This window comes from Hyperolius riggenbachi, chromosome 2 (genome assembly GCF_040937935.1).
Source record: "Hyperolius riggenbachi isolate aHypRig1 chromosome 2, aHypRig1.pri, whole genome shotgun sequence".
Lineage (NCBI taxonomy): Eukaryota > Metazoa > Chordata > Amphibia > Anura > Hyperoliidae > Hyperolius > Hyperolius riggenbachi.
The window spans coordinates 268,260,184-268,274,243 of record NC_090647.1 but is presented as its reverse complement, the minus strand read 5'-3'; the positions used below and the strand labels follow the sequence as shown (position 1 = coordinate 268,274,243).

The following is a 14,060-nucleotide window of genomic DNA, read 5'->3' as shown; positions in this document are numbered from 1 at the left end:
CATACTCTGTCCTGAAGCTCTGCCAATTTTCAATGTGTTCGCCAAGTAAGATTAAACCTACAGTCCTGCTCCCACTCCACACGACTGCTTTACAGCCACTGCATTGGTGCAGAAGTTGTGTGTGACACTTGAAACTCTACAGGTGGACTAGACAAGACTGGATATCCCCGCATGCCAGTACAGCCAATAATAGGGACCTGCATAGGTTTAGTAGAGCCGTGTTTAACCACTTCACTACTGGGGGGATTCTACCCCTTCTGTACCAGAGCAATTTTCACCTTTCAGCGCTCCTTCCATTAATTCGCCAATAACTTTATTACTACTTATCACAACAAAACAATTTACATCGTTTTTTTCTCCACCAATTAGACTTTCTTTGTGTGGTACATTTTGCTAAGAATTATTTAATTCTAAATGCATTTTAACTGGTAAAATAAGAAAAAATGGAACAAATTCATTATTTCTCAGCCACTATGGTATTATCACAATTAATTGATCTATATCTTGTTTTTTCTGCCACCAATCAGGCTTTCTTTGGGAGGTACATTTTGCCAAGATTTTTTTTTCTAAATGCATTTAGAAATATTAAGAACACAGGAATATTAAGAAAAAATTGAAAAAATTCATTATTTCTCAGTTTTCGTGCATTTTAGCTTTAAAATAATACATGCTACCATAATTAAAACCCACACGTTTTTTGCCCCGGTCATTACACCATTTAAATTATGTCCCTATCACAATGTATGGCGCCAATATTTTATTTGGAAATAAAAGAGCATTTTTTCAGTTTTGCGTCCATCACCATTTACAAGCTTATAATTTAAAAAAAAATTAGTTATATACCCTCTTGACACGCATATTAACCCTTTCGGGACCGGCCGCCTAACCCCCCTTACAGACCAGGCGGTTTTGCTGAAAGGTGGGGGGTGCATTTGGGGGGTTAGGGCAGCCGGATCCCTGCAGGGTCTTGCTGGGCTGTGTCCCCGTGTGGCCAGGTGTCCCCGTTCAGCGGTACGTGAATAGGAAGTAATGCGTGGCTGTGTAACTTCGGAAGTTACAATGACGCAGGCATCTCATTGATGCTGGCGATCATTCACAAGGGGAACTACATTAATGAATATGAACTGCGTTCCCATTCATTCATCTCCCCTCAAACTGGCAGCGACGAGGACCCGCACGGAAGCGAGCGAATAGCCGCAACAGAAAAATATCAAATCAAAGATAGCTTTATTGGCATGACCAAGATTCATACAGGTATTGCCAAAGCAAGGGGAAAAGGGGGGACATGAGAGGGGGTGGGGTAGGGGGACAATGGCTAAGCAGTCTGTGGACATTTTTAGGTTTACAGTTCCGTTATGCTCCTCTCAGTCTGTGGCATGCTGTGACAGTGTGCAGCGATTGTCACTGTGGATTCCTCTTCTCCCAGTAGGATATATGTTTTTCTCTCATCTTCTAATGTAAGAAAGTCTGGGAATAGTTCCAACAATTTCTTAAAGGGACACTTAAGCCAGGAAAAAAAAAATGAGTTTTACTCACCTGGGGCTTCTACCAGCCCCCTGCAGCAGTCCTGTACCCTCGCAGCCACTCACTAATCCTCTGGTCCCCCACTGCCAGCTAGTTTCGTTTTTGCCGACAGGCCCGTCAGGACTGGCCACGCGTAGCTTTTTCCGCATTCCCGACTGTAATTAGTGCTATTGCGGGCCGCAACGCGTACAAAAATACGCGTTGTCGCATATCTATGCGTGCGTAATGCGGCAACACGTATTTTTGTACGCGTTCCGGCCCGCAATAGCGCTAATTACAGTCGGGAATGCGGAAAAAGCTATGCGTGGCCAGTCCTGACGGGCATGTCGGCAAAAACGAAACTAGCTGGCAGCGGGGGACCAGAGGATTAGTGAGTGGCTGCGAGGGCACAGGACTGCTGCAGGGGGCTGGTAGAAGCCCCAGGTGAGTAAAACTCATTTTTTTTTCTGGCTTAAGGTTCACTTTAAAGTAAGTGTCCCTGGTTGCAGTATATTTGGGGCAGTGCAGCAGGAAGTGGCTTTCATCCTCAAGGGTTTTCTGCTCACAGTGTTGGCATAGTCTCTCCTCCCTGGGTTTGTACGTGTGTCTGTGTCTCCCAGACTCTATTTCGAGGTTGTGAGCACTCAATCTGTAGACACTCAGGATTTCCTCTCTTGGGAGTTTTGGAGCTTTTCCAGGTATGGGGCCATTTTATATTCTCTTCGTAGAGAGACTGGTATATGGCTAGCATTTGTGACTGTTTTATTTCACTCCTCCATTTTTCCACATAGTCCTCTTTGCTCTTGGCTGTGGTGTGTTTTATCTGGACTCTTGTTATGTTCTGTGGATAGGGGGTTGGAGGGAGTATAGAGCTGACCACTACTTTCAGTGCACATGGCTTCTCTTGGTCTTCATGCATGGCTTTGTAGTGGGGTGAGTCAGGGCTGCTGCTCTGTAGGTGGCCCCAGAAGGACAAGACTCTCTTCTGTATCTCAAGCAGTAATGGGAATCTACCTAGCTCAGCTCGGCAGGCATTATTTGAGGTACTCCGATTGACATGGAGAAGGTGTTTGCAGAACTCCAGGTGGAATATTTCTGTTGGGCTGGATTCCCATTTTGATTGGTTTGGGTAGGTGGTGGGGCCCCATACTTCACTTCCATACAGTAGGATTGGGGTGATGACACTGTCAAATACTTTCATCCAGACCTTTACTGGTGGTTTGAAGTGGTACAGTTATTTCCTGATGGCATAGAACGTTCGGCATGCTTTGGCTTTTAGGGCCTCCATGGCTGACTACGTCCCTAGAAGTCCTGCAGGACGTAGATATACTGTCTGTAACCATTTAAGTGGTTAAGAGAGTTTAGTAGAGATGGTCTATGAGATGCTAATAATTGTACTTTGCATGCAAATTTAATGTAAAATGTTTGCACCTTGCAATTGGCCTAATCAAAATCAGGATTTGATTCCAAGCTGCTCACAATTAAAGTGAACCCGAGGTGAAAATAAACTGATGAGATAACTGTATTTCTCCTCTACTTCCTAAAATTCCTTTTTTTTATATCCCAGTTTTATTTTATGTTTAAAAAAAGTATATTTAATGTTTCATTGTCTCTGCTCAGTAACACAGTCTTTGTGCCCCAAAGCTAAAATATATGAACTATTGACCTTGTTTATCCATCCCCTGCACTCAGAAGTTGTTCTCTAACAGGAAAGAGTTTTATGACTGTATTCCTTATCTGTGAGGGTTATGCTATAGTCCAATTGGACCCGAATGGAGAGAAACTGTCACTTGGATACCAGAATGTTAACTTTTTCAGGCAGAAAAAGAAGAAAGGAACACAGCCTAGTTATTAATATGCTTGGCACAGTAGATACACAATCCAGTATTTTAACACTTATTAAGGTCTCATTCCTGATCTGTATAAAACATTTTTTCGAAATTTTAGTGAAGTAGGGTAAGATCCTTTGTCAGATTTTTATGGGAATCTTTTTTTATGGCAAGCTGTGTTAAAATGTCCCCGTATTATGACCATTGTAACTAGTGCAGGAAAAGGGGGAAAACTACAGTACGTACAATGTCCACAGGGAGATGTAAAATTCCAATTTTTATTGAGACGATCATAGCACAATCATGTGCTATGATTAAAGGTGATTGTCGGCCCGAAACACATCAGCTGTCTGGCTGTGCTGCTTTTACCTGATTTAATAAAAATTGTAAATTTACATCTTGCTGTGGACATTGTGCGGAGTTTTCCCCTTTTCCTGGTTGTTGTTTGGGTCAGAGTCGCCTAGCTCCTTCACTGTCTCTGTGAGTGGAGGTTGAGCGGAGTCCACCTTACTCGTCTTCTGGTCCACTGTAACTAGTGCACCTGTTGTTACAATAATGGCAGAAAAATAAATATCAAAAAGACCATCAAGGAGTAGATGCCATGTTATATTTGAATTCTACCAGTATTTCCACAGACTTACTTCCTGTCCAGTAGTTGGGCATTCATTCTGTAGCGGGTGTTTGTCCTTTGGGAAAAATATATGAGCACTGGATTCAAGCCTACCCTGCCATCGGATAATCAAGGTACGTTTTGCAAAAAATGCATGCAATGGGGCAATATCGTAAACACTGCTGCGCAATACGTAAAGTGAGATGGTCAGACAGTGCAGTCTATGCACTTCTGATGTTCTTGCATATATCACATACCATACGCATTTCCATAATGCGGTACATTATGATTATACCTAACAAAACATACATGAAACAATGAAAACGCAGTTGACTGAGACATTAAAGCTTACGGCACAAACCCTTCTTATGGAAGTATTTTTGTCACTGCATGTTAAAAATTTACAAAATATGTGGAACAGAATGTTGTATTCTATGTTACAAAGTATAACTCACAGCACGGCTGGTATTTCTCTGCCAAAAACTACTGTAAAGTCATTGTTGAAAGGTCTGTATTTTTGCTAGACACAGTGTGACTGTGCGTGGGCAATTCTAAGTCTTACTGACAGCACAGCGCTGAACGCTGATCAACACTGCACAAGCATTTTTCCTTTTATAGTGACCTTAAAGTGCTAATGTACTTATAATAAACTGTATTTAGAAATGTTTAATATAGGGCCCTGATTTAAATGCAGGTTATTTAATTATTAACTTCATTTCCTTTTTTCAACTACTATCATGCCAATCCCAGTAAGTGGTTTCTCTGTGCTTTTATGGATAATAAACAAAAAAAAAGTGTGTGTTATACTAACAGTTTTGTAAGTACTCTCTTCCTATCTTGTCAAAAATCATTCCATGTGCACTCCTTATCATTACCGTTGAGGTGTTATCAGTACTTCAGCAAATACCGAGGGAGTACAGAACTCTATGGACGTATGTCTTTTTTTCAACCCAAATAATTATATAACTATGCAAGACTAGTAGTGGTAAATATTTTCGGTAATGCAAAGTTATACGCTTGTGTTTTAAAGAGACTCTGAAGTCTCCTAAAAATGAGGTTTTTACTTTAAAAACCTCTAACATAATTGTCCCTCCTAAAATGCCGCATCCCCACGGCTGAAAACTCCATAAACAACCCATAACTCCCCCGGCAAAATCCACGACTTTCTTGGTCATGGATTTTGCTGTCCTATGGAGGCAGAGCTTTGGGCTGCAGCTCTGCCTCCATGCGCATCAATCAGCACTGATCGCCGCCGCTCCCCGCCTCTCTCAGTGAAAGAAGACTGAGGGGGGGCAGGGATAGGCGGTGATCTGCGTTGATGGACGCGTGTAGAGGCAGAGCTGCAGCAAAAAGCTCTGCCTCTATGCGGAAGGAGCCCCGCAATGTGCCCTAGGGTGTTTGGGGTGATTTATGGAGTTTTCAGCCATGGGGATGCAGCATTTTAGGAAGGGCAATTATGTTAAAAAAAACTCATTTTTTTGGAGACTTCAGAGTCTCTTCAAAGCAGGGTTAAAGTGTACCTGAGGTAACATGTGACATGATGAGATAAATCTGTATGCAGAGTCGGGAAAAGGTCCTCCAGCACCCAAGGGTGAGAAACCTAAGTGCGCCCCTCCATCCCTCCCGCCCCAGCTGTCACACACTGATTGCTATTAGACTAAAGGTGGCCACTAACGATCCAATTTCTAGTGAAAAATCGTTCGGAAGAAAAATTGTTCACTACAACTTCAATGTACCAATCTTTGCTTCCTATCTATCACAACCAACAAGAAAATCCAAATTTTGATTTGATGAAAATCCAATCGGACGACTATTTTTATAATCGTTTCAAATCGATTTGAAGTCAACTGAGATTATTTACAACCAATCCGATCAGAATTTCTGATCGCGCAAACAATTTTTTGCTAGAAATTGGACAGTTAGTAGCCACCTTAAGAGGCCCCCAACACCTTAATCTCCAGTTATCTGGCTTGCAGTTACTGCCCTTTTTTTAGTTCTCTCTGCTTTAAACACTATAGAGGAATAATAGCTGAGTGAGTAGTGGCTCCCCCTTCTACACAGCGCCTTGAGGCTGGAGCCTCTCTTGCCTCTGCCTCGTCCCGCCCCTGCCTGTATTTACATTGCAAATCATATTAATAACCAGGATGTTTTATTTGTTTTATTTTGTTGCCTGAAATAATTAATTTATAGGCATGGAAGTGACTGTTTCTGCATTATCAGTACTTTGTTGGGAATATAGTAAACATTAATGATAAGCAAATTTCAGCCATAAAAGTGTCCCTAGCAGAATACAACTTCTGAAAGCAGGAGGAGATAGAAAGGGGTCAATAGTTCATGTATTTTTATTTTGGGACACTTAAAAGGCTGCCACTCAGCAGAGAAAACAAAACATTCAATCTACTTTGTAAATGTTTAAATACAAAATAAAACCATGGGGTATCTAAATAAATCATTTTTAGGAGTAGGAGGAGGAATACAATTGTTTATCTCATCAGTTTATTTAGACCTCGGGTTCAGTTTAAGTCAGTAAAAATAGTGTTATTCTTGTTCAGAGCCCTAAGATATGACATGACACAGCAGTAGCCATCATATTCCTACTGACATTATTTTTGTGTTTATAACAGAAGGGAATGTCTTTTATACCAGTATAGTGAATATCATGCCATATGTTACAGCACAATGCTATCACAGGAGAAAGAATAACAATCTGTATTTTTCCTAAACCAAGCTTATCATCCAAACTACAGATACAATGGTTTAAATTATCAATAACTAAAACCTTAAGTACCAATGCTTCGGAGAGCTATTATATGAAAGGAAACACCAACAAAACATAAGATGATTTATTTGCAAATATTCTTCTGCTACTGTTTAGAAGCAGCACAGTATGAAAATAGCATTGATGAAGCTTTTTTGGTTTGAATGCACAGGATGCGTGGTGAAATGATAGCAATATGACATTATTCTGACAAGACCTGTCAAAATGACACATGAAAGATCACAGCAGAGTATACAGAATAGAGTCATACATGAAAGCTCAGTGTTTAAAGTGTTTCTGGAAAACCCATTGCACTCTTTTATATTCTCTTTTTGTTTCAGCAAAGTTCCCATGGGAAACATATTTAATAATACTCAATCAGATATAGGCACAAGATAGATATTTGGTGCATGAGGCAGTAATATTTTCTTTAATCCAAGATATTACTTGAAGGATTTTTCCATGCGACTAGCCTATGTTGTCAAATAACACAAACATCAAAGTATGAACAAATACAGCATATAACTGCGTTATAGTATTACCTGTTTTGTTACAGAATGGTTTCTCAAGCACTAATTTCCTTATATCTTTGCCTACATTGCGATTATAATAAACTATTAATACTTAATGTCTGCCACTCTATAGGAAACAGCACATAGCAAAAACCTCCTATGAACATAAACTGCAAGTAGTAGAAAATAAACATCCTATTAGAATAGGAGTGGGGCGCTCCAGTCTCCCAGTGGTTTCAGGTAGTCTCTGGTTAATGAATTAAATAGGGACTGTAGGGTCATTCTTAGACCTCTTGCACACTACATGCAATTCCAATTTTTTTAAACGATCCGATTTTTGATTCCGATGAAAAGGTAGCAGCATACAGTACTTTTTTTTTTTAATTGGAATCAAAAATCAGATCGTATAAAAAAAAATCTGAATGGCATGTAGTGTGCAAGAGGCCACCTGATTTTGGTATGTACGTTAAAACACTGTGTCATCTCTGTCCCTCCACTATGTGCCTTCAGTTTCTCCCTCTGTGCCATCTCTCCCCCACCCCTTGTCTCCACTGTCCCTATCTGCCTCCTTCTATCTCCTTGTGCCTCCAATGTGGCCCCATGTGCTTTCAGTGTCTCCCTGTGTGCCACCTCTGCCCTCCACCCTCATGCTTCAACTGTGTCCCTCTGTGCCAACGCTGTCCCCCTGTGCCTACTTCTGCTGATAACATGTATGCAGATAGTGATTGAGTTTCTGACAACCCCCAAATGTGAATTGCGGAGGTAACACTAGAAACCTACAACAATTTAACAATAGTGGGATATTCAAGTGATAGAACTAAACTATTAAAAAAAACTGAAGAAAAGGGTTTTTAAAATCTTCTGTACAATGTAATTCAATAATAAAAAATTCTGGAAAGGAATAAGTAAGAACAGCCAAAAATGTATTCCCCCTAAAGACAAGTGAGAGGGATATGGAATCTGCCATCTTTATATCCTTTTGAACTATGCAAACTGCCTGTCTGTCCTGCTGATCCTCTAAAATTAGCACCATGGCACATGATGGAGTGGCTTACAGGAGGAGGGGAACAATGGCTTTAAAGGGAGCCTGAAGTGAGAGGGATATTGAGGATGACATATGTACTGGTATTTCCTTTTTAAACAGTGCGGATTACCTGGCAGCCCTGCTGATCCTGTGCCTCTAATACTTTTAGCCACAGCCCCTCAGCAAGCATGCAGATTAGGTGCGCTGACTGAAGTCTGACTGGATTTGCTGCAGGAGTCGTTTAAAATGGCTCAAATAACACACAGGTATATTGCATGAGGTGCACATTATTAGAAGATAGTTGTTTAGCATTTTGAAGGAGGCTTGGCCTATTCCAACCTCACACATGTAATTTGGTATATCCCTGACTGTTGAGGTGAGATTGAACAAGATGGTGAGAGTAAAAGAGCTGTCTGAGGCCTTCAGAAAGAATATTGTACCAGTTTATAAGCCTGGTAAGCGATTTGTGCCAAAAAGAGAAAGAGCTCTCTACAAGTAGGCTGCACCACTACAATATGTAAGGGGTTTCAAAATATCTAAAAATAATATAAAATCAGCTATTCCACCATTTGAATAATATTCTAAATGAGGAAGACTTTCAAAACAACTGCCAACATGCCCAGGTCTGGCCGTCCAAGCAAGTTTGCCCTAGCTGCAGTCTGCAAGATGCTAAAAACCCTAAAATGTAATCACAGGACCTTCAGCAGACTCTTGCTGATGTGAATGTGCATGCCTCAACACACAGAAAGAGACACCACAACTTTAACTTCCATAAGTGGTGTGTAAGGAGGTAACCTTTGCTCTTTAAGAGAAACATCAAGATCAGTCTGAAATGTGCCAGAAAGAATGTAGACAAATACCAGAACTTGTGAAATAATGTTCTTTGAACAGATGAGTCTAAAAATGAGATTATTTGGATACCAGAACAGAGAACATGTTTGATGTAAACTTAACCACTTCCCGACCGCCCACTACACAGGGGCGGCGGGGAAGTGGAGCCCTGCAGGACGGCCTCACCCACAGAGGCGGCAGTCCATTTAAGGGCATGGGCGGAGCGATCGCGTCATCCGTGACGCGATCCTCCGCCCGGGATCGAAGCACGGGCATTTTGTCTCCGCTCGCCGGCCACTTAGCAGAGCCGGCGAGCGGAGGAATCCGCAGGATCAGCCAATCCCTGAGTATAAGGCACTTTGTTAGGTAAACAAAGTGCCTTATACGTGCTTCCTCCTCGCCTCGTGGTCTCATTGTTCCAGAGACCACCAGCGAGGAGGAAGCACTTGTAAGTCTCACTGCACGCAGCTTGATTTTGCCCACAGCCTCCCTGATCACCCACCCCAGGCCTCATACCCCCCCTGATCACCCCAGCAGACCCCTGCCCAGCACCCTTGCACCCCTGCAAAACCCCCACCCCCCCCACCTGCCACTAACTAGCGACGCTGCCCCTTAGTTTAGGTCCCTAACTGCCTCCTAGTCACCCCTGATCCCCCCTCCCTACCTTTAGATCACCCCCACACCCCATCCCAGACTACCCTCCTGTATACTGTATACATTTGTATACAGCTACATTACCCTCTGATCCCCCTCTGATCACCTGTCTATCACCTGTCCATCAGCCCTCAGCACCCCCACCCATCAGAGCAGACCCTAACTGCCCCGCGGGGGTAACCGATCACCTGCCCAGGCCCTCGATTGCCCTCGTACCCCCCTTCTGATTACATCCCCTGCTGTTTGTTTACATCTGTCCTCCCCAGCAATCACTAACTGATCTTTGATCAGTAACCCCCTGTGTCTGCCTCTCATCAGATCAGGACTCAGTCTGCCCCGTGCAGGCTCCTGATCAACCCCCCATCCCCTCAAATCGCCCTCAGACCCCCCCCCTAATCACCGTCCAAGTGCATTGTATTTGACTGTGCTGCGCTTGTATTCAATTGTGGTGTAATTGTATTTGATTGTCCCGTGATCGGCTTCGATTGCCCCGTGATTGTTTGATTGCCTGAGACCCCACTTCCCGCCACACCCAACCCCACCCTCCCCCCCACCACACCCAACCCCACCCCACCCCCCCCCCCCCCCCCCCACCACCACCACCACCTCCAACCACCACCTTCCGAGTGCATCAGATTTGCTTGTGCTGTGATTGGAGTCGATTGTGCTGTAATTGTATTTGATTGTCCCGTGATCGACTTCGATTGCCCCGTGATTGTTTGATTGCCTGAGACCCCACTTCCCGCCACACCCAATCCCACCCTCCCCCATCACCTTCCGAGTGCATCAGATTTGATTGGGCTGTGATTGGAGTCGATTGTGCTGTAATTGTATTTGATTGTCCCGTGATCGGCTTCGATTGCCCCGTGATTGTTTGATTGCCTGAGACCCCACTTCCCGCCACACCCAACCCCACCCTCCCCCCCACCACACCCAACTGCGCCCTATTTAGTTACCCGGAAAACAAGACGCTGGTATAAGAAAGTGTCTTTTTATCTGATTCAATTGGCAGTTTACAACAGCTTTGTTCTCTACAGTAAGGCTGGGAGAACTGGATCTTTCCTCCAATTTCAGGAAGAGATCATTATGGACATCCTGTATCCAGGAGGTGCCAGGCCCCCCCCCCAGATGCAACTAGCCGACTGCATGGAAGGCATTACGCCTATCAGCTTCCGTGTGCCCCAGGTCAACGCATCCGAAGAAAACGTTGCCGTGTCTGCAGCAGGGCTGGAACAAGGAGTGACACCGTTTATTATTGTCCCCGCTGTCCTGACCAGCCTGGTCTATGCGTAGGGCCGTGTTTTGAGAGGTACCACGAGCAGGTACACTATTAGAACCTAGGGAACTCCAGACACAGGAGTAGGCACACACTCAGTGGTCTTTCGCACATTGTCGCAGGGAGAGGAGAGGTAAGCTTGAAGACCAAACGGGTAAGCATAAAAATGGGAAGAAGGATCGGTTTCCATGCTTGATATTGCTGATCTGTCCTGGGTTGGCGATATAAGACGGCATGTTTGAATTTCCCTTGAGTGTGGACACCCCCGGTTTATATGTGATTTGGGCCTATGATGATGCTTTAATGCCACACAGAGTCATCTCTATTGGCAGGCATATTGCTGTATCCTACAGGCATAATGCTGTATACTAAAGTTCTGAGGCCCAGTCACATAAGTTGGTGGCTCACCCTGAGTGCAGGGTGGCACGGGGTGTCTCTCTCCTGAGGTTATCACTGCCATTGATGTGGAGGAAGATCTGCCATTGATGTGGAGCAAGGTATGTTTGCCGTTCATTTTTCCTTTCAGCCCAGAGTGCATTACTTGTATACCCAATATAAGGAGTATAGCAGAAACTCCTAATACTGGCCATACATGTAATGATTGCAGAGACCCTAAAATGCCAGGACAGACTCCACAAATGACCCCATTTTGGAAAGAGGACACCCTAAAGTATTATGTGAGGTGCACGGTGAGTTCATAAAAGATTTTAGTTTTTGTCACAAGTTAGCAGAATTTTTTTTTTTATTTTTTTTTAACAAAGTGTCATTTTCCGTTAACTTGTGACAAAAAATAAAATTTTCAATGACCTCACCATTCCCCTCATGGAATACCTTGTTGTGTATTCTTTCCAAAATGGAGTCATTTGTGGGGTTTGTTAACTGTCCTGGCAAGTGGGCGGGGTGCTAAATTTTGAGCACCCCTGTAAAGCCTAAAGGTACTCATTGGACTCTGGACCCCTTAGCGCAGTTAGGGTGCAAAAAGGTGCCACACATGTGGTATCGCCGTACTCGGGAGAAGTAGTACAATGTGTTTTGGGGTGTATTTTTACACATACCCATGCTGGGTGGGAGAAATACCTCTGTAAATGACAATCTTTTGATTTTTTTACACACAATTGTCCATTTACAGAGTTATTTCTCCCACCCAGCATGGGTATGTGTAAAAATACACCCCAAAACACATTGTACTACTTCTCCCGAGTACGGCGATACCACATGTGTGGCACTTTTTTGCACCCTAACTGCGCTAAAGGGCCCAAAGTCCAATGAGTACCTTTAGGATTTCACAGGTCATTTTGCGGAATTTGATTTTCAGACTCCTCCTCACGGTTTAGGGCCCCTAAAATGCCAGGGCAGTATAGGAACCCCACAAATGACCCCATTTTAGAAAGAAGACACCCCAAGGTATTCCGTTAGGAGTATGGTGAGTTCATAGAAGATTTTATTTTTTGTCAAAAGTTAGCGGAAAATTGATTTGTATTGTTTTTTTCACAAAGTGTCATTTTCCGCTAACTTGTGACAAAAAATAAAATCTTCTATGAACTCACCATACTCCTAACGGAATACCTTGGGGTGTCTTCTTTCTAAAATGGGGTCATTTGTGGGGTTCCTATACTGCCCTGGCATTTTAGGGGCCCTAAACCGTGAGGAGTAGTCTGGAAATCAAATTCCGCAAAATGACCTGTGAAAGCCTAAAGGTGCTCATTGGACTTTGGGCCCTTTAGCGCAGTTAGGGTGCAAAAAAGTGCCACACATGTGGTATTGCCGTACTCGGGAGAAGTAGTACAATGTGTTTTGGGGTGTATTTTTACACATACCCATGCTGGGTGGGAGAAATACCTCTGCAAATGACAATCTTTTGATTTTTTTACACACAATTGTCCATTTACAGAGATATTTCTCCCACCCAGCATGGGTATGTGTAAAAATACACCCCAAAACACATTGTACTACTTCTCCCGAGTACGGCGATACCACATGTGTGGCACTTTTTTGCACCCTAACTGCGCTAAAGGGCCCAAAGTCCAATGAGCACCTTTAGGCTTTCACAGGTCATTTTGCGGAATTTGATTTCCAGACTACTCCTCACGGTTTAGGGCCCCTAAAATGCCAGGGCAGTATAGGAACCCCACAAATGACCCCATTTTAGAAAGAAGACACCCCAAGGTATTCCGTTAGGAGTATGGTGAGTTCATAGAAGATTTTATTTTTTGTCACAAGTTAGCGGAAAATGACACTTTGTGAAAAAAACAATACAAATCAATTTTCCGCTAACTTTTGACAAAAAATAAAATCTTCTATGAACTCACCATACTCCTAACGGAATACCTTGGGGTGTCTTCTTTCTAAAATGGGGTCATTTGTGGGGTTCCTATACTGCCCTGGCATTTTAGGGGCCCTAAACCGTGAGGAGTAGTCTGGAAATCAAATTCCGCAAAATGACCTGTGAAATCCTAAAGGTACTCATTGGACTTTGGGCCCTTTAGCGCAGTTAGGGTGCAAAAAAGTGCCACACATGTGGTATCGCCGTACTCAGGAGAAGTAGTACAATGTGTTTTGGGGTGTATTTTTACACATACCCATGCTGGGTGGGAGAAATAACACTGTAAATGGACAATTGTGTGTAAAAAAAATTAACAAATTGTCATTTACAGAGATATTTCTCCCACCCAGCATGGGTATGTGTAAAAATACACCCCAAAACACATTATACTACTTCTCCTGAGTACGGCAATACCACATATGTGGCACTTTTTTGCAGCCTAACTGCGCTAAGGGGTCCAAAGTCCAATGAGCACCTTTAGGCTTTACAGGGGTGCTTACAATTTAGCACCCCCCAAAATGTCAGGACAGTAAACACACCCCACAAATGACCCCATTTTGGAAAGTAGACCCTTCAAGGTATTCAGAGAGGGGCATGGTGAGTCCGTGGCAGATTTCATTTTTTTTTGGTGCAAGTTAGAAGAAATGGAAACTTTTTTTTTTTTTTTTTTCGTGTCACAAAGTGTCATTTTCCGCTTACTTGTGACAAAAATTAATATCTTCTATGAACTCACTATGCCT

General features: G+C 43.1%; 1 protein-coding gene across 1 annotated transcript in view; it reads right to left on the bottom strand.

The window, feature by feature from the left end:
• PPM1E (protein phosphatase, Mg2+/Mn2+ dependent 1E) overlaps positions 1 to 14,060 on the bottom strand; it is a 388,390-nt gene that overhangs the window by 352,955 nt on the left and 21,375 nt on the right. The window lies entirely within an intron of this gene.